Raw genomic sequence first — 21,647 nt, 5'->3', positions numbered from 1 at the left:
CAGTAACTTTCATTTTAACCTGTTAGAAACATGATTAAAATAAATGATTAAAACACATACTGCAGTACATAATTCAAATGTTCTACAACAAACAGGGATGTCACTTTAATGTGCTAATTTGATGATCTGTGTAAAAAGCAAAAACCAGTTACGATGACAGAGCACAAATAGATAAGCGTTCATACCTCCACAGCAAATTTGACAGAGCGTCTCTGTGGATATGTTTAATAATTGAGGTGCTGACTGTACAAAGTTCAACTTATCCATTTTGGTCTACTTCATACAATGGGGATTCAGTCACTGGAATAAAAATTCTGATGCTTTCACCAGTCTTTTTTTTTTTTTTTTTTTTTAAGTCAGGCCATTTAGTACTATGGGCAAAAAAAAAAAAAACAAAAAACAAAAAAGAGAGACAAAATTCCAATGCACTAGAAAACCTTTCAAAGCCTAAAATTATTCATCCTTATAATAGTCACCTTTGTTATGGATACTTCCACAAAGGGGGGAATAGTTACCACTCCTTTAAAAACAGGAGCACCTGGGTGGCTCAGTCAGTTAAGTGTCTGACTTTGGCTCAGGTCATGATCTCATGGTCTGTGAGTTCAAGCCCCATATCCAGCTTTGTGCTGACAGCTCAGTGCCTGGAGCCTGCTTCAGATTCTGCGTCTCCCTTGCTCTCTGCCCCTCCCCCACTCACGCTCTCTCTCCCTCTCTCAAAAATAAATAAACATTAAAAGTTTTTTTTTAATAACACTTAATAAAAAATAAAAATAAATCTTCAGGGGCGCCTGGGTGGTTCAGTTGGTTAAGCATGGGCTCAGGTCATGATCTCCCACTTCCGACTTTGAGCTGACTTCGAGCTAACAGCTCAGAGCCTGAACCCTGCTTCAGATTCTGTGTCTCCCTCTCTCTCTGGCCCTCCCCTGTACTCTGTCTCTCTTTCCCTCAAAAATAAATAAAACATTAAAAATCTTTTCTTTAAAATAAAAATAAATCTTCAAAAGCTAATTTTTAACATCCAGACTACAAAAGAAGTTATGTTAAGTGAAAAGTTCATTTGCTTTAGAATGATAAAACCAGGATTTAAATCACCTTCCCACTGTTTTTCACATTTGGTGGGAGGATTCAACAATTCAATGACTATAAATATATATTTCATATATATATATACATATTTCATATGTATCCTATATATATAAATTAACTGTCATGTTGTAGGCTGCAATCAAATACTGCAAACAAATTATCTCCCAATTTAAGCATGAAGTTTAATGTAAAAGACTCTATAATACACTGGTTAAGAGCATGGACTCAAGTGCCAGATGGCTTGGGTTTGAATGGTGGCTTTTTTGAGTTCTCTGTGCTCCAGTTTCCTCTTCTGTAAAATTGGGATAATAACAGTGAATACTGCATAGGATTGTTATGAGGGCAAACTGAATTTATTTATTCATACTGAGGAGAAAGGCCTGGGAGATCAACCCAGGAGATAGGAGGCCAGGAAGCGGCATGGTGTCCCAGGTCTTCAGAGTAAGGCCACACAACTAAGCCATCCAGGGAAGGGAAGCTGGGACTTCCAAGCTGGTCATGGAGCACCTGCTGCAGGGCAGAGCTCAACCCCAGAGGAAAGGAGCATGCACAAGATAGCACCAGTAGGTGAGGTGAACTCTCTCAGGAGCAGGCAATACCTGAGGGAGATACTTAGTCTGAATGCCTCAGCAGTGGAGCCTGTGGAGGACACTACACAGGCACACTGGGCCCTCAGGCAACAATTCAGACCTGTTGTGAGGACAAACAGAAAGAGAAAGCACTGTTTTTGTGGGCCTTTGTGGAAGAAGACAAACATCTGTTTTCCTCTCCCTCCTCCCACTCCAATACAAGGGCATGAGTCCTGGGAACAAACTTGAGGAATAAAGTACTATCTCTCCCCCACCCTTTCAAGATCTCACAACTAGTTAGTCAGACAAACATGCAAACAAAGAAGCGTCATACAATTAACTTGAGGGCTTCATAATGAGATATCCTCTGTGCTGGGTCCTGAAGGATAGGTATGAATTCTCCAAGCAGACAAAGGAGAGAAAGCAACCCAGAGGTAATATCTGATGCAAATATCATGAGGAAATTCTCAGAGGCATGGAAATGCATGCTATGTTCCAAAAAGAGCATTTAATTAGAATTCTGGGTACCAGGGGAGGAATGGATGAGGAAGAACTAGGGAGGAGGCAAGAAAGAGGAGCTCTAGAATAGAAGGCTAGAAAGTTTTACCTTAGATATTGAAGGCCCTTCCTTTTGTGCTAGAATGAAGAGTAGAATTATTCTGTAGTTAATTAGGAATGAGCAAGTTTGAATACAGGTGAGTATGGCATGGCCAGATCTACATTTTGATCTCTATCACAAATTGTAATATGGAAAGGGCATTGAAGGGAGAAAATGTTGCAAGGAAAGGAGGTTCTAGTAACCCAGACTGCCAGAACAATGTCCACAGCAATTACAGTTACCAAAAAATAAAGGGCAGGAAAAAAGAATGAACATTTTTGAGCCCCAAGCATCATAAATTCTCTACCTTATGCTTTTAATAACACATACTAATCAACTGGTGGGAAATAATTTAAGGACAGCTAATATAAGACATTTTAGGAAAGGAAATAAACACCATTGCAAAGTTACAAAGGATCTTACATTATACTGGACCAGAAATCTCCCCAGGAATTACTAAACCAACACAAACCATTAATTTCATGCTTGTCTTCTCTGTTAAAACCTATGGCTGATTAGCTATATAAATACATATATGCATACATAATATATATACACATACATAAACAAAACTGGCCACATGAGTACCCCAAAAACATCTGATTCTGATAAGTAAATAGTGTCATTTGCTACGAGTTCAACTCCATATTGACCCCATTTTAGCTCTCTATTTGACCCTTTCTTCTTTTCCAATTGGGAGAAAGGAAAATAAGTAAATGAGCCATAATTTTTGGCAATGCATATTTAAATTGAGGTCTGCCAAGTTCAAAACTGAAAATGCAGCAGCTGTTTGCCCAAAACATGGGCCAAGAAATTCCTGCACGACTGACAATATGCTTTTGCTTCCGGCTGCACAATCTCTGACCAGGGTATTCATTTCAGCAGCTGTCATCTAAGCCTTGAGAGAAGGAGGGTTTTTCTCACTCTAGAGAAGAAGATCCCAAAAAGGGAGGGATTAAATGTTCATACTTAGTAATGGGAGTGCTTCAAAGGAGGAAATCTGTATATTCAACCAGGGGAAAATCTATATGGGACTGGAATAGTAATCATATTCGCAGTATAGGTAGATTAGAAACAGCATATATCCTGCTTCTTGAGTAGCATGGCCTGTGCCTTCTTGATGCTGGCCACACCAGGCACCTAGATCTCCATGACTGACAAAGTGTCTAAGGCAGCACCATCTCCCACAACAACCTGCAGCTGTGATGGGACCGGGGCCAAAGGCATTTGTGGAAGGAGTCCAACAGGGGCCATAGCTATTGCCTGGCAAGGAGGCAGCTAGCAAATGGAGAAGCAATGCCTGAGACTCTAACTGTAGAAATTCCACAGTGATAACTGCAGTTAACAGCACCAAAGGACACAGCAATAATTTGGAAAACAAAACCTTGGAGGAGTTAGAGGGCAAATAAATAACCCTTTCACTTTTCAGGTTCAAAGCCAAAGCAAATGGAGAGAGGAAAGTCAGACAGATGGAGATAACATTATCACACATACTACTGACAAAGCTGATTGCAAAATGTGGTTCAAGATCTGCAGTTAAATGAGCTCCTCTAGACTTCATTCTAAATTAGATATGGGCATAGCTGGATGAAAGCAAGCAAGAGGCAGGTGTGATGGAGAGAATCCATGATTTTCTGCCCGGGGCAAACTGGCTCAGAAAAGTAAGAAGGGGATAGGCTGGTCACATTAGAAATTGAGTATTCCTAATTTAAAATTTGCCAGCCTTTCATCTGTAGGTAGGAGCAGAGATAAGATAGAGGCTCTCCCCTAACCCACCATAAGTTTTCCTCTATGAGTGAAGTATTGATTAGCTATCCTTTATGGAAATATGAGGAGGGGGGAAATATTGCTCAACCGTAACACTAATATCAACTATTATTTATTAAATGCTTGTTTACCAGCATTGCACATACTGTACATTATCTAATTTCACCCTCATACAATGTCTTTGTAGAAATGTTTCCTCTGTGTGTGTGTGTGTGTGTGTGTGTGTGTGTGTGTGTGTGTGTTAAGAACACTTAATTTCAGATCTACCCTCTTAAAAAATTTTTTAAGTGCACTTACCACATTTTCTTTAATCACGTAGACATAATGGGTTGTTTCCATATCTTAGCTATAGTGAGTAATGCAATGAACACGGGAGTGCAGGTATCTTTTCTGGATCCTAATTTCAATTATTTTCATAAATACTCAGAAAAGGAATTGCTAGAGCATATGGTAGCCCTAGTTTTAACTTTTTGAGAACCCTTCATACTAATTTCCATACTGGCTGCATCATTTTACATTCCTACCAACAAAGCATAAGGGTTCCAATTTGTTCACAACCTCAGTAATACTTGCTATCTTTTTTAAAAAATATAATAGCCATCCTAACAGGTGTGAAGTGATATTCCATTATGTAAATAAACTCTCCAGTGCAAAAATACAGATTTTTTCACATAAGCTAACTATTACTACCCCGTGTTGGGCTCTAAACTGACAGCTTGGGATTCTCTCTCCCTCCCTCTCTGCCCCTCCCCCACTCACAGGCAAATGCATGCTTGCATGTGCTTTCTCTCTCTCTCTCTCTCTCTCTCTCTCTCTCAAAATAAATAAACATTAAAAAAGAAGCCAAGGCTGATTCCAAGAGTATCAGTTATGAAAAAAGATTTTAAAGTATAAAAATTCAGGAATAGACAGAATAATGGTGTCTAATGGTTCTGGGAAGATCTTGTCTTCTCCCATAGCTTCTACACACAGCCGACTGCTCACCAAAATTCCAAAATTAGTTTCATTTTGTTAACGTCTTTTAAAAATGGACATGCTCTTAAGATAGATAACATTCTAAGCTTACTAAAGCATCCAACCAACATTTTCTAAGATACTTCCATGTGCCTGACCATGTGCCAGGTACTAAGGATACAAAAATATTTATTAAAAAAATTAAATAAAATAAAAATGCCTTGGTAATCAGGTACGAACCCAAACATGTAAGCAATTAACTAAAGAGAATATAATAGGGGCTATTACAGAAGAAACCACACAGAGCTGTGGGAACATGAGATAACAGGAACTGAATCACTGGCAAAAATGTCTCAGAAGACTTTCTATAAAAGGTAACTTTTCAACTGAATCCAAAATTAATGTACCTTTTGATAAAAGTAAGAAGGCAGCAAGCATGAAGCTGCAGAGAGTTGAAAGACCTCTACGAGGAGAGGAAGAAACAGGATGTGTGCATAAAATAATCTCCAATTATTTATACCTACTTTTAGGTCATAGAGAAAAGGGTTAGTTTAAAGGGTTAGTTTAAAGTCTTTCTAACTGTTTCCAAACTCACAGAACATTTACACATCTTCTCCTAATTAGAACTAAAGACATACATGTGTATTAATATATCCATGAGCTAAAACTATGAACTATTATGAAATTATGAACTATTTTTACTGTAAACATATATACCAATGGAGATATAAATAGAATAGAAACTACCAGATATATGTCAGTAAGCATCTAGATATAAATTTTTTAAATTGTGGCTTTATTATTTTTCATCTAAATGAATCCAGCTGCCTATTTATTCAATAAATAGCTTACCAGTTGCTATGTGCTTCTCAAGGCACTGGGGTCACTGGCGAATAAGCCAAAGTAACCTGATTTCCCAGTTTATATTCCTAAAGAAGATGGAAAGTAAACAAGAAACTAATATGTGATATAATTCCAAGTGTGGCCAAATTGAAAAATCTTGCAAGCAGCTAAGGTGGAATTACTTCCGGAAACCAATAGTTCTCTCATGAAAAAGTAGAACTGCTGATAAAAGGAAAGAAAGAACCTTCTGATTTAAGGAATTACAGATTGACTGAAGCTACTAGAACTTGAGGATCCAAGATCACAGAAATACTGGAACCATAGAGAGGTGAACAGACACTCTGCCCCCCCCCCTTTTCTTTTTCTCCTCAGGGCAATTTTTGAAGTGAGGCTAAATGCTAAGAATTAAGCCAGAGAATTACACACTCCTCTGTGTGTACAGGTGGCACTAGACCTCTTTGTGTTGACTTCTGGGTGACAGGGTCTGAAGAACTGCAACTAGAAAAATATGCTATGATACACTGCCTACTGCTATTGTTATTAAAAACAAACAAACAAAAAACATCCTTTGTTTCTGATCCAGAAGCCTCATGACTTCTGTTAAACAGGGACAGAGAAGCCAACAGAGCTTTGGAAAATCTTATGGGACAAAAGACACACAAAAAAATTGAGACTGCTAATGTATCTAGGACTTAAGGATCCCAATTCCTGGAAAGAAGCGAGGCCCAGAAAATTCTGCCAGATGCTGCAGGTTTTCACTTTAATATATTTGATTAAGCTACATAAAGGCAAGGGATTAAAAGCTAAATAGAAAACAGCTGAAAAGTAGAATGCATTTTTTTTTTTCTGCAGTCTTCTGCTAAAGACTTAGAAATTGTTGTTAAAGACCATCCAACAAAGAGAGGGCCTAAAAAATTCCCAGGCTCTCAGTTTTTCATTTGGAACTTCTGGAGAGCTACACCAAAGATATAAAGAGAACCAGAGTCTGCAAAACTTCAAACATCCCTGAGTCATCTCAATCTGATAATTCTCCATGGGACTCTTGCAGAAATTTCTGCACATCTTCTAAACAGAGGAACTTGCTGTCTTTGTTCCATACTATTTATTACGAATACTTTTATGATAAATCGCTGTGGAAAAGAAAACCAGTGTTTTCCTTTGGAGCAAAGGCAGGTTGTTTAAACGATATACATAGATATATCTATGCTCAAGATAGAGAACTATAAAGATCTATAGATCTATTTAGGTTATTTTTCTTGAGTGATCTCTGGAAGTTCGTATCATTTAAAGAATGTGTGCATTTTATGTATGTTGTTGAATTCATCAGCACTGAATTCTTTACAGTAGTCTCTGCTTATCCTTTAGTGTCTATAGGGTCTGTGGTGATGTACCCTTTCATTCTAATATTTATAATTTTATTTATAATTTGTGTCTTCTCTATTTTTATGTGATTAGACAGACTAAAGGCTCATTAACTTTATTGATATTTTCAAAGAACTGGCTTTTGCTTATGTTGATTTTCTCATATGTTTCTGTTTTAGTTGCGTTGATTTCTTCTCTAATTGTTATTATTTCCTCCATTATACTTGCTTTGGGTTTAATTTCCTCTTTTTATTTCTAGTCTTCTAAGGTGAGCTCTTTAATCATTAATTTAAAATTTGTTTTTTTAAATAAAAGCATTAAAAGCTATGAGTTTACCTCTAAACAGTGTTTTAGCTACCCTCCACAAATTTTGTATATTAAATTTTAATTTTAATTTCAATTCAATTCAAAATGTTTGAATTCCCCTTGTGACATTCTTTTTGAAGTGTGGGCTATTTAAAGTGTTCATGTCCAAATATTTAGAGATTTTTTTCAGATATCCTACTGTTACTGGTTTCTAGTTTAAATCCCATTTGATCTGAGAGTATACCTTAAATAATTTCTATTCTTTTATACTGGTATATCTAGGATAAGATCTGTATTGGTGAAGGTCCCACATGCACGTGAGGAAAATGTATTCTATTAGTGCAATGAGGAGTGTTCTATAGGTATCTAAGAGATACATTTGGTTAATAGTGTTGTTAAGAACTTCTATTTCCTTTCTTTCTGATTGCTTAATCCATTACTGAAAGTTAAAGTCTCTAACTCTACTTGTGGGTATATTTCTCATATCAGTTCTATCAGTTTTATTTTGTATATTTTAAATTATATTGTCAGGTTCATACATATTTAAAATTATTTTTTATTTGTTGAATTGTACCCTTTATCATTATCATTATTCCTGGTAATATCCCTTGTTCTGAAGTCTACTTTGTCTGATATTAACATAGACAATCTAGCTTCCTGTTGATTAGTGTTTTCATGTTGTATCTTTTTCTTATTTTTGCTTTATCCTATCCATTTCTTCATATTTAAAGTGGGTCTTGTTAACAGGATATAGTTGGATGTTACTTTTTTTTTTTTAATCTAAAAAGCTCTCATTTTTATTTTGTATGTTTCATAGTTTAACTTTCATGTAATTATTTAATTGGTTAGTTTAAAGTCTTTCTAATCTCCAATTTGGGGTTATTTTTTATACATGTCTTAAATGTCATAATGATTGCCCTTGAAGTACATGCCTTTAAACATGTACTATATGGAATTTATAACAGTGTAATTCCAATTCCTTCCTTATCCTTTGTGCTATTGTTACCACGCATTTTACATATACCATAAACATGCAATACTTTCATACAATGTTAGTTTTTGATGGTTATCTTTTGGATAAATTAAAAATAAGAAAAATAAATTTTGTATTTTCCTTCATCAATGTCATTTCTAGCATTCTTTATTTCTTTTTATAGATTCTAGTTATTGTCTGGTATCTTAGTCCTTATTTCTAAAGAACTTCTTTTAATTTTTTTTTTTTTTTTTTGAGAAGGGTGAAAGGGAGGGCCAGAGGGAGAGGGAGAGAAAGAATCTTAAGCAGACTCCATGCTTAGTACAGATCCCAACATGGGGCTGGATCTCATGACTGTGAAATCATAACCTGAACTGAAATCAAGAGTCAGACACTTAAATGACTGAACAATCCAGGCACCTCTTTTAATACCTTTAAAAGACGGCTAGTAATGAATTCTCTTTGTTCTTGATTTTGCAAAAATGTTTTTTTCTCCTTTAATTTTATAAAATATTATTTTAATAAATTTAATAATTTTTTTTTCTTACAGCACTTTAAAATGTTATTCCCTTGTCTCTAGATTTCACAGTTCATAATGACAAGTCTGTTCCAATTCTTATTTTTGTTTCTTTGTATGTAATGTGTGCTTTTTATCTGGAAGCCTTCGTGATTTTCTCTTTGTCTTTGGGTTATAGCAGTTTGAAAACAGGTATCCCCTGCTTTCCAAGTACGTGTTACACCACTTCACTATTACAAAAGATGTACATTTGTACCTATTTTCATAAACCAGAATAAATCTCAAGGCAAAAGGCAAAAAGCTAAAATAGCAATCAGTCTTGTTTTGCAGCAAACCCTTATAGAAGCAAAATGTACCCTGAGCAGGGAGAACTGGCACTTCCAAGCTCCTTTCCCAGTATTAGGTTAATTGTAAACATCAATTATAAGCAATGAGATACACTCAGCATCTCAGCATTAAGCCGCCACAGCTTTGAACTGTGTCTGAAAGCATCAGTGCTTTATCTCAATTTATTTTGTGCATCCATTAGCAAGACGTGTGTCCTAAGGTATCAGAAAAGCCTGAGAAGTTATTTTTGGGTTCTGAGAATGCTAAAAATATTTTCCATATAAATTAATGGTAATTGCTTCTTCCCTTTCTACCATTTCAGCTTACAAAATGTTTCATAGGAATGTTCTACTTTTAGAAAGCAGGAAAACCCGTAATTGCCAGGGAAAATAGAATCTTATAAAGTTTATGGAAAATAGAATCTTATAGTCTTTTATCATATGGTGGTACAATTTATATCAGGAAAAAGTAAATGTATTTCATTAACTTGCTCATCACTCCATGAATCTATGATGAGAAAACTGGTACTTACATGTCATCTGTTTGTATATGACGTAATAGAAGCCATATATGTCAATGGACCAAAGACTTATGACAGAATAAATCCACAGGTATGGGCTCAACATTTCAATAAGTGTTAGGTTATTTCCCACAAATAACTTTGTCACTATTAGATTAATTCTTAAAGTAAAGTATAAATTTCGAGAAAAGCTAATGCTATAAAAGGGGGTAAACTATTTCTTTCCCTAAAATACAAAGAAACTGTGCGCTCCAGTGGTTAAAATAAGACAGAGAGAGTGACTTTCTGATTTCTACTCAGTATTTAGAAAGCTAGAAAGAGTATCATTCCTACCCTTACAGTAAAAGAGAGAGAGAGAGAGAGAGAGAGAGATCTGCAAATTTATAGTTGCCCTTGAATTTATCAGAGAGCTGAAGTTGTAGGGCAATCAACTAACCCAAAATTTAAAAAAAGAAAAAAAGATATTCTTAGGGCACCTTGGTGGTCAGTTGGATAAGCATCTGACTCTTGATTTTGGCTCAGGTCATCATCTAACAGTTCGTGGATTCGAGCCCTCACTGGCACTGTTTGGGATTGTCTCTCTCCCTCTCTCTATGCCCCTCCGCCACTTGAGTTCTGCCTCTCTCTCTCAAAATAAATATATAAATATTTTAAAAATTAAAATAAATAAATGAATGAATGAATAAATGAATAAATGAATAATTTAAAAAAGGCATTCTTCTGAGCGGAGAAACAGAATATGAGCATTTTCCTGGGGATAAATGTTGGAACCTGTACAAGATGTTCAAAAGAATTAAACAAAAATTTCTGACAAATTTTTGAAAGCCTACTCAGGGCTAGTATGAGTATATAGAATCCTGGGAACTGTAGTCACAAGGAGAAATTGCACATATGCACATCATCTCCACAGACCTTACCATTTACTTATAAGAGAGATTAGAAGAACAGGAGAAACTTTCTGTCTTGGTGTAGGTATGGGAGAGGGGGACAATAGGTGTTGTGGAAAAGGCATAAGGTTTCACATAGAACCTTTTCCCTTCCTTATCTTCTCTATGGAGCAAAAGCTTAAGCTGCTGTGAAAAGAGCAACAAACTTTGTCACTCTCAGGCCAGAGGTGAACATTCATTGCAAGTAAGTGAAGGAAACAATAAAACACCCTCTGCCCTTGGGGGAGGGACAGGAAAATACCCTGAGCCCAGATCACTTAGAATCTCCTACCTTTGAGGGAGATGTATATCCATGAAAATAGGCTCTCTTCCCATGATCATAGGCATAGTGCCTCAGATGGAGGTTGAACCAGAATAACAGAGAATGACTCCCCTGTTCCCATTCTTCCACCTTTCTCTATCAGGCTAGCTAGTGACCGACAGCAATTATCAGCTGTATAATGTTGGAAGAAGGGCAAAGTGAAAACAGAGATCTTTTCTCAGGCACAAAGGAAAGACCTAAAATTGAGAGGTGAGCAGACACTGAGAAAAAATCCTCTGAAAAAGTATTACTCACTTTAAGTACAAATTAAGACAAGAGGAATTTGGGGAGCCTGGGTGGTTCAGTTGATTAAGCATCCAACTTCGGCTCAGGTCATGATCTCAAAGTTCATGGATTCAAGCCCCATGTCAGGCTCTGTGCTGACAGCTCAGAACCTGGAGCCTGCTTCAGATTCTATGTCTCCCTCTCTCTCTGCCTCTCCCCTGCTCATGTTCTATCTCAAAAATAAATAAAACATTAAAAAATGTAAAAAAAAAAAAAAAGAGAGACAAGAGGAATTTGAAGCTTGTGGTGCCCTGAGAGTAACCATAGAAACTAAAATAACAAAAAATAAACTCAGCTCAATTGTCAGCTAGACTGACACAAACTCTTACAACAAGAAGAGAAAAGGCATGCCTATTTCCAGGCATAAATACTATTTACATTTTCCTCTACTGTTGTATACAAGATACTCAGTTTTCAACTAAAATGCAGCATACACAAATTGAAGGAAGTACAACACAGCCACACACACAGACACACACAGACATGTGCAAGTAATGATACACTGTCAAGAGACAAAACAATCAACAGAACCAGATTCAAATATAAAACACAAGTTCAACTATCAGAAAGAGAATATAAAATAACTTCAGATAACATGACAACGGTTCTGAAGGAAACGATGGACAATATGCATGGATAGGGAAGTTCAAGTGAGACTTAAACTATGAGAAATAACCAAACAGAAATGAAAGAAATGGAAAGCATGACTACAGAAGAGAAGAATCACATTGTGAAATCATTAGCACAATCAACACAGTAAGGAAAAAAAAAAGACAGTAAACTTGGAGATAGGTCAAGAAAAATTTTCCAACTGACAATCACAAAACAAACAAAATAACAGTTCCAGTCCATCCAAGACCTGAGGGACAATATTGAATGGTCTAAAATGAATGCAATTGGAATCATAGAGAGAGGAGAGGGGCTGAGCAGAAGAAATATTTGAATACCTAATGACCAAGATTTTTTCAAAATTAATACATTACAAAAACCCACAGATCTGAGCGCAGAGAACACCAAACAGTAAACACCCAAACACACCTACAAACATAATATAGGTTTCACCCATTATCAAAAAATAGAGTGTTTTTGAAACTGTTCATAAGCCAAAATGGTATAAAGTGAAGAAGCAATTACCACTAATTTATATGGAAAAATTTTTTTAACATTCACAGATCCAAAAAAAAAAGGCTCTCTTAGGCTTTTTTGATATCTTAGGACACATCTTGTTAATGGATGCGCAAAATAAACAAAATACAAATGCTTATAGACACAGTTCAAAGATATGGTAGCTTGAGGCTGAGATGCTGAGTACAGTTCCTGGGGAAAAAGTACCAGTTCCTGGGTGTGCGATGCCTCTACATGGTTTGACTTGATGCAAAACAAATATTGAATGCAATTTTCACTTTTGCCTTTTTTTGTTGTTGTAAAAATAAAAATCCTCTTGAAATTTCATCTTACTAGTAAGAACAGGTACAAATGTAGGTCTTTAGTAAAAGCAAAGTGGCAGAATGCTAACTTTCAAAAATTGAGGGATTATTTGAAAGAGTCATCTTTCAAAAAATATCACTGCATTAACTAAAGGTATTGGAATTAAATTAGCAGAGCACCTGTGTGGCCCAGTCAGTTCTGAGTCTGACTTCAGCTCAGGTCATGATCTCACGTCACGGTCTGTGGGTTCGAGCCCCACATGAGGCTCTGCGCTGACAGGTCGGAGCCTGGAACCTACTTCAGATTCTGTGTCTCCCTCTGTCTCTCAGCTCCTCCCCTGTCTATCCCTCTCTCTCAAAAATAAATTAATTTTATTTATTTTTTTTAAAAATATTTTTTTAATTTATTTTTGAGAGAGAGACAGACAAAGCATGAATGGGGGAGGGTCAGAGAGAGAGGGAGACAGAATCCAAAGCAGGCTCCAGGCTCTGAGCTGTCAGCACAGAGCCTGACACAGGGCTTGAACTCACGGAACGTGAGATCATGACCTGAGCCAAAGTCGGACGCTTAACTGACTGAGCCACCCAGGTGCCCCCAAAATAAATTAATTTTAAAAAGGGAATTAGATTAGCAAGCACTCTTAATTTAATAGCAGTTTGTGTTCTTTTTTTCTTAGTATTTTTTAATGTTTATTTATTTTGAGAGAGAGAGAGAGAGAGAGAGAGAGAGAGAGAATGAGTAGGGGAGGGGCAGAGAGAGAGGAAGAGAGAGAATCCCAAGCAGGCTCCAGCTGTCAGCACAGAGCCCAACATGGGGCCCGAACTCACAAACTGTGAGATTATGACCTGAGCTGAAATTAAGAGTCAGATGTTTAACCAACTGAGCCACCCAGGTGCCTGACAGTTTATGTTCTAAACAGTAAATAAATGATTCATATTTGGCCTAAGTCATAGCTCATGGGATTTAAGATATAAAGATTAGATGTGTCTAGTTGGAATATATCAACTTGGAAAAAATTCCTCTTGAAAATTTTGAAAAATAGAGCACTTGGGGGTAAAGCTTGTTAAACACAGGTCAGTTTCCTACCAGATAAAAAGACTTGTTTATAATTAATCTGATGGTGATAAAAAGGCATTTAATTAGATTTCCATCACAAAATGGGAAAGATAGGTCTGGGGTCTGAAACACAGTAGAGTTCAGCCATCTGCTGCCAACTACCTCTTGCCAACATGTGATTTGCAAGTTAAATTATGCCAGCTGATGACATATGGCACTTCCTTCTTCTTTAAATATCTTACTCAAAATGAGTTTGCTCTCAAATGCTGAGGTTGGATTTTCAGAAATCACAGCAGTTGCCATAATTTTCCTTCATAAACAAATTTAAGCAACATAGATTTAAACTGCTAGCTCATGTGTTCTTGTCCTGTGACATGGTTGTGAGTCTGAAAAGTTTGACCTCTGAGATGTTCATATTTGCAACTTACAAGCTTAAATTTTTTTTCACGGTTTTGGGGTAATGAGGTAGAGGAGACAAGAGCAACCTCTCTAGGTTTTGATACACATCTGAAAACAGAAAAGATGGTCTAAAATAGAAAAATGAAGTCAAGAACCTATTTGAATCCACTGCTTCATCTTCAGCACGATGTGTCTATTAGCTGACAAAAAAGTTGAGACTCATACTGCAGAAGTTCTCGAAAGTTTTACTTTTATTTTTATATTTTTAAAGAGGGAGAGAGAGTGAGAGAGAGCACAAGCAGGGGAGGAGTAGAGGGAGAAGGAGAGGGAGAATCTCAAGCAGGCTCCACACCCAGCACAGAGTCTGACAAGGGCCTCGATCTCAGGACCGTGAGATCATGACCTGAGTTAAAATCAACAGTTGCACGCTCAACTGACTGAGCCACCCAGGTGCCTCAAAAATTTAAACCAAAACCAAAATCAAAACACTGCAAAACAATGTATTCATATTACTAGTGCTCTAAAGCTGAAAAATTATCTGGTTCCCTCAAGGGTTTAGGCTTAGTAACAGCTACAGTTGTCTTCAGAATTACTAACCCAGCGGGAGTATAGCTCAGTGGTAGAGTATTTGACTGCACAATTGCTAATCCAATCTGTCTTGAATTAAGGCCACGAGGTTTTCAAATGTTTGCATCACTCAGCTGCCACAGAAATCTCCATGAACAGTTTAACCGTGACCTAACTAAACAAAACTATATATTCCAATAACTGTAATTGTGTGTATTCACGTGTGTATGTGTGCATGTGCATGCGTGTGTGTGCATATGTATATATTTGGCAAGATACTTTATACCATCAAGATAACAATGTGAATAGACATATGTGTTCTAAACAGAGAATATGAGCATCTTCAGCCAATCACACCATGAATTTCTCTACCTGTGACCCCATGGTTAACTGCAAGGCAAAGATTTCAGGCTCATACAACCAGAAATGATAAATCCTATTGATCACAGTTTTTGTCTCAGGTGATTGTATCTCCTATCCATGGAGAAAGTTTTAATCATGACTGTAACTTACAGCTACCAATGGCAGTTCTTTTTAGATAAGATGGCCTCCTTTCATACTTGAATATTTTCTCAAATTTTCACTGTGGACTGCATCAGCACACAATAAAATTTTAATTCCTTTTGTTGTTGTTGTTGTTTTATTATAGTCATCTTATACAAAGCAGGCTTTGTGTTTTCCCAAAATAAGGAAGTTAGTGTCTTAAATATTCCATTACTGTTTGTTTCTGTGATCACAAGAGCAAATCAGTAACAATTTAGGTGGATGCGTAGACACAAGCGAAATACAATGCTGGAAGAGCATAAACTGGTCATCTTGGGTCTCCTTGGGAAGGTGTTTAACAATTCAGATTTTAGAGAAAATGATCATCAAGAGCACTGATCAATCTGAATCAGGCTGGTTTAGAATAGTATCTTGGAGTATCCTGGGGGACCCTGCCTGTGTTGAAAATTAACACTTCAATTGCTGGATTGTGGCAAGAGGCAAGAGTGGCTGAAGCAATAAGGAGAAAAGAAAACCTGAGGGACTAAAGGAAGCATATAAACTAGTCCAAAATCATTTTTACATTTTCACGCTGATATGGCTAATACTGTTGTACAAAGCTGAATGTTAGTCCTGGTCTATAGATTTACTTCCAACATTCTCAACAATGAATTTTTCTAACTCGTAGGGTTTCAGAAAATGAGCTGCCATAGTTATAAAGGATAAGCTAAATCCTGAAGTTAACTCTAACATGCCTCTTTATACCTCCAATACCAATAAGGCACAGAAAACTCTGACTTAAAATTTTTTTTTTAACATTTTATTTATTTTTGAGACAGGGAGAGACAGAGCATGAACAGGGGAGGGTCAGAGAGAGGGAGACACAGAATCTGAAACAGGCTCCAGGCTCTGAGCTGTCAGCACAGAGCCTGACGCGGGGCTCAAACCCACGGACCGCAAGATCATGACCTGAGCTGAAGTTGGCTGCTTAACCTACTGAGCCCTAGAAAACTCTTATTCAAAGAGGAATGAAGGCAGTGTGTGTGTGTGTGTGTGTGTGTGTGTGTGTGTGTGTGTGCGTGTGCACGCGGGCATATATGCTGGTAATGGCAGGTAAAATTCAAGCACTTAATAATTTCAAATTACTTAGTGTGTAATCCAAATGTCACAGCTTTACCAGCCCTTGAACATGGCTATTGTCACATTAATAGTAAAGCCTTATTTCCTGTATCATCTCCAATTCACCAAACCCTCCCCAGTACCCTGAAAGTTCCTGCAAACTGTTTATCATGTGCTCATGAAGTAGAACACCAGCTAGAGAAGCCATATGGCATCCACCATGTTTTCATTGTCTTTCACTCTCCTGCCCTGTTTAATGCTCTGTGTACATGAGGTTTCTTGAAATGTGCCTTAGATGCTACTGCTACTGTAGTTTTGAGAACATTGCTCTGTAGACTATGTAGTTTCTACTGCTGCCTGCCCAGGACTTTAGATGTCAAATCCTCTTTGTGGTGATGCTACAGACCTTAACCATGTGTGGCACTTTGTCACCAAGCTCACGGGGCATTACTACTTTTGTCCTGTCTCATGAAGTGCTTTAACCACCACTTGATAACTGTCCCTCCTGACATCAAAGCAATCCTGGAAGGGCAGTGAATGTAATGGCCCACAGCAGGTTGTAACTCAGGCTGGACCATGAAAGTGTCCATCCTCTTGCACATCATGACTTATCTAAGCAACCTCCTTCTCAGGAGTGGATAAGGCTGCTGAATACAAGATGGGTTCTATCTTTCTGCAACATCATAATTTTAAGGATCAGCTAAGTGTGGAGTTTCCAGGGGCCATCTTGACACCATATGAAGACAGTCTGAGAATAAAACCAAGGAGAGGGAAGCACAGCATGACTTAGAGTAGTGCCATCTAATAGATTAGCCACCAGCCACATGTGGCTTTTTACACTTGAATTCATTAAAATTAAATAGAAACATTCATTTCCTTAGTTGCTATTAGCCACACTTCAAGTGCTCAATAATTGCATGGACTACTGTATTGAACAAAGCGTTTTATTGGACAGCATGATCTTGAGGGAGAAACAGAGTCCTAATTTCATCCTTTAAATCTCTGCATCTAGCCTTGCCTAAAGCTTGATCCACGTTAAATTCTATTTTGGTTTAAGCTAAAATAATGAAAGCTTGTTTAAGTTGTATTTCTGACCTCTGAAAAATTTATGTGTACAAACTAGCCCCCAGGCCTACTGCCCAGAATCAGAGTCAGGAAACAGACAACAACCTTCTCACATTTTCCCAATTTCTTCCCATGATCTTTCCTGACAAGACTCAGCCTTACCCTGTCCTTGAGAACACACACACACACACACACACACACACACACACACACACACACCACAAAAAGAGATCAGAGGGCAGGGGGGTTGATAGATGTCACCACAAAGCCAGCCTCTACTGTCAAAGATAAACAAAACCAGACATCAGTTAAATCAGTGAAAACAGATTTTATTCAGTGAATACTGACAGTAGGGGAAAGAGCCGAGCTCTAGTTTAATTTGCACAGAGGTGACTGGGCATTTTTCTTAATTGAAGTAGAGTTGATATGTAATATATAAGTTTCATGTGTACAACAGTGATTTGACATTTATATATATGATAAAATGCTCACAACAATAAGTGCAATCACCATACAAAGTTATTACAATATTATTGACTGTATTCCCTATGCTGTACTTTTTATCCTTGTGACTTATTTATTTTATTACTGAAATTTTGTACCTCTTAATCCCCTCCACCTATTTTGTTCATTCCCCACCCACTCCTCTCTGACACTAACAGTTTATTCTCTGTGTTTATGAGGTTGTTACTGGGTTTTTTGTTTTTTTGTTTTGTGTGTGTGTGTGTGTGTGTGTGTGTGTGTGTGTGTGTGTGTGTGAAGGGTTGTGTTTATGTTGTTTATCTACATTACACATGTAAGTGAAATCATACAGTATTTGTCTTTTTCCACCTGACTTATTTCACTTAGCATAATGCCCTCTAGGTCTATTCATGTTGTGACAAATGGCACAGTTTTGTTCTTTATTATGGCTGAAATGTATTCTATTGTGTATATATACTTCATAGTCTTTATCCATTCATGTATCAATGGACACTTTGGTTGTTTCCATATCTGGCTATTGTAAATAATGCTGTAATCAACATAAGGGTGCATACATCTTTTCAAAATAGTGTTTTTATTTTTGTTTTCTTTGGGTAAATACTCATAAGTGGGATTCTAGATTGTGCAATATTTCAATTTTTAATTTTTTGTGGAACCTCCATAGTGTTTTCCATACTTGCTGCACCAATGTACCTTTGCACCAACAATGCACAAGGGTTCCCTTTTCTCCACATCCTCACCAATATTTGTTTTTTTCTTGTCTTTTGGACACTAGCCATTCTGACTAGTATGAGGCAATATCTCATTGTAGTTTTGATTTACATTTCCCTGATGATTAGTGATGTTGAGCATCTTGTCATTTGTCAGTTCCTTTGCCCACTTTTTAATTTTTGTACTTTGTACTTTTGATGTTGAGTTGTAAAAATTTTGGACATTAACCTCTTATTGGATATATTATTTGCAAATGGCTTCTCCCATTTAGTAGGATTGGGCATTAAGGGGAGAATGAGGGTTTAGAGAAGGGAACCAAGTGGGGACTCAAAATTACAAAGGGCTGGCAGTGCAAATGTGATTAGGCCAGCCAATTGTCTCTGCTACCTGACAATTATGAAGTTAGGATTTTTTCCTTCCAAAGAGACTGGGGGAAAAAAAAGTGCTCTTTTTCCTGATGATTGCATTTCAAAGGAATGACTTTTAGGTCCTTGAGAAAGATACTCCTAAATTGTAGAAAATAACATTCACATCACAAAGGGTCAGAGAAGGATTTACAATTATAAGGCTTTTTTAGTAAATGCTGTAAGAAAGCAAGATCAGGTGTTGCCTATAACAAACAGTATATTCTAAGCCCTGAGTTTTTCCAGATAGAAGGTCTGAAAGAAGCAGGATTGTCCCAGGGACATAAGACCTTAGGTACTAGAAGCCATGTTAAAGTTTGGCCAAGCCTTTCGGTCAATGGAATGTTCAATGGAGTGTTCACGTCAAGAGTTTTTTTTTCAGTTCTCACTACCTAGATTTTTCCAGAATGCACTGCAAAACATAACCTATGTAATTTGGGGTGACTGAGTGGATCAGTCAGTTAAGCATCCAAGTCTCAATTTTGGCTCAGGTTGTAGTCTCACCGTTCATAGGTTTTGAGCCCCGTGTTGGGCTCTGTAATGACAGCAAGAAGCTTGCTTGGAATTCTCTCTCTCTCTCACTCTCTGCCTCTCCCATGCACATGCGCATTCTCTCTCTCTCAAAAGTAAATAAATAAACATTAAGAAACAAAAACAGGGGCGCCTGGGTGGCTCAGTCGGCTAAGGGTCTGACTTGGTTTCAGCACAGGTCATGATCTCAGTTTTATAGGTTTGAGCCCCACATCGCCTGCTTGGGATTCTCTCTCTTCCTCTCTCTCTCTGCCCCTCCTCCACTCTCATTGTCTCTGCTCTCTCAAAATAAATAAATAAACTTTAAAAGTCAAAACCCAAAAAACATAACTTATGTAATTTAATGCACAAGGCAATCCTCTCACATCCACAACATTATCCCCATTTTACAGGTAAGAAAACAAAGTTCAAAGGACTTAAATCATTTGTCCAGGTCACATACTAATAAGTTAAAAAGCATATTAGAACCTAGATTTCTGTGACTGAAGATTGTGTTTTTCCTCACATTACCCATAACTTTGTCTCCCTGGTGACCTCCCTAATTTTTCATGCATGTTTCTGTAAACTAGTTATAACAGAAGTGCCCTTGCCTTTAAATGACAAAGCCCGTAAGATGTGAATGGGGGTGGGGGGAAGCACAATGTCAGAAACTTGTGATTAACAGGCAGCAGGTGTACAAACTGAAAGTGTTCGACTCACATCCATTGTCATCTCAGCAAATGGCTTGGCCCCAAAGTTGCTGAAAGGGGAAATTTGATTATCTTTACTTCCCCAGAAGACTGATAAATCGAATTCAGACTGCTATTGTTCCGGATACAGCCTGAATCTTCCATAGGATTTTAATCAGCAGCAGCATTATGTAGCATATGGGAGCTGTTTGGCTGAAAGGAAACTCCAACTGTCACTGGTACATCCGCCCAACATGAAAGGAAAATAATAATATGGAATAATGGGACCTTCTTATCTACAGCACAGCCTCCCTCCGAGGAACTCTGTGGTTTACTCCACTACATCTTCACAACATCCTATTAGATAGGTCGGAGAACTACTTGACTATAATCCTGAATGCTTACTGGCTGATTCCACCAACATTTTAATCTCTTTCAAAGCCTTTTCTCTATCTGCATCTATAAATCCTATCTCCTCTCGCCTTTGGATCTCTTCTGTTCTCTTTAATGTAATGAAAAAACCTTCAACTATCCCTCCCCATTTACACTGTTCTATCCTTCACTCCTTTTTCTTGCTACTTTTTTTTTCCTTTCCTACCCTCATTTTATCAAGGCCTAAGTGGGAAATCAGTGCTCTTGGAGTGACTAAGTTTATAACTCAATTATATCATCCTATTAGACTACAGTGATGATCAAATGTAAAGGTCACTTCACTTATTCACTCCCAAAGCTTTACTGAATATGTTTGTTTCAACATTCAAAGTTAATACAGGGTCCTTTTCTTGAAGCATGGAAAAGAAACAACTAATAACAATGCATAGGATAAGTGTCATCGTCTTACTGAGCCCATTAAAGTACAGGAGAAACACAGAAGGCTACCAACGCAGTGTCTATGGTAGCTTGTCCCTAGAGCCTTCAAGTCTGGTTCCAGAGCCAAGCTCACAAACCAAACTTCAGGCTTCTTTTTATATCCCTCCCCCCTCTCTTAACCTTTCTTGACATGCTTCAATTCCTATACATTCAGATAGGCTGTGAAAGACACAAGGGATTGCTTAACAATCTTATAAACACCCAAGTATGGCATTGACAAAACTGACCCATTAAATGATGAATCAGCATTTTATTTTTAGTAACCTAGGAGTCAAGCCTAAAGCTCTTGGCATACATATTTTCCAAGCAGGAAATGTGAAGAATGAACCATTGGTGCTATTAGGAAGCAAAACAGGATTTTGAAATAGTGTCAAGATCCTCTTGACACCTTTGTATTTTGTCCAAAACGTGGAATCCAATGTGGTGAGCTAGTAAATGTCAGTTTTAAACCCTTGGGTAAGAGAGACAGACTTTATCATATGACAGAGAGAAGGACAGCTGAAAGTAG

General features: G+C 37.4%; 1 long non-coding RNA gene across 1 annotated transcript in view; it reads right to left on the bottom strand.

The window, feature by feature from the left end:
- LOC147577476 (uncharacterized) overlaps positions 1-21,647 on the bottom strand; it is a 225,566-nt gene that overhangs the window by 27,803 nt on the left and 176,116 nt on the right. The gene's annotated exons all lie outside the window — the stretch shown is intronic.

The sequence above is a fragment of the Puma concolor genome, chromosome C2, assembly GCF_028749965.1.
Source record: "Puma concolor isolate L17-30 chromosome C2, mPumCon1.1.hap2, whole genome shotgun sequence".
Lineage (NCBI taxonomy): Eukaryota > Metazoa > Chordata > Mammalia > Carnivora > Felidae > Puma > Puma concolor.
The sequence above is the reverse complement of the archived record's forward strand: the minus strand, read 5'-3'. Positions and strand labels throughout refer to the sequence as shown.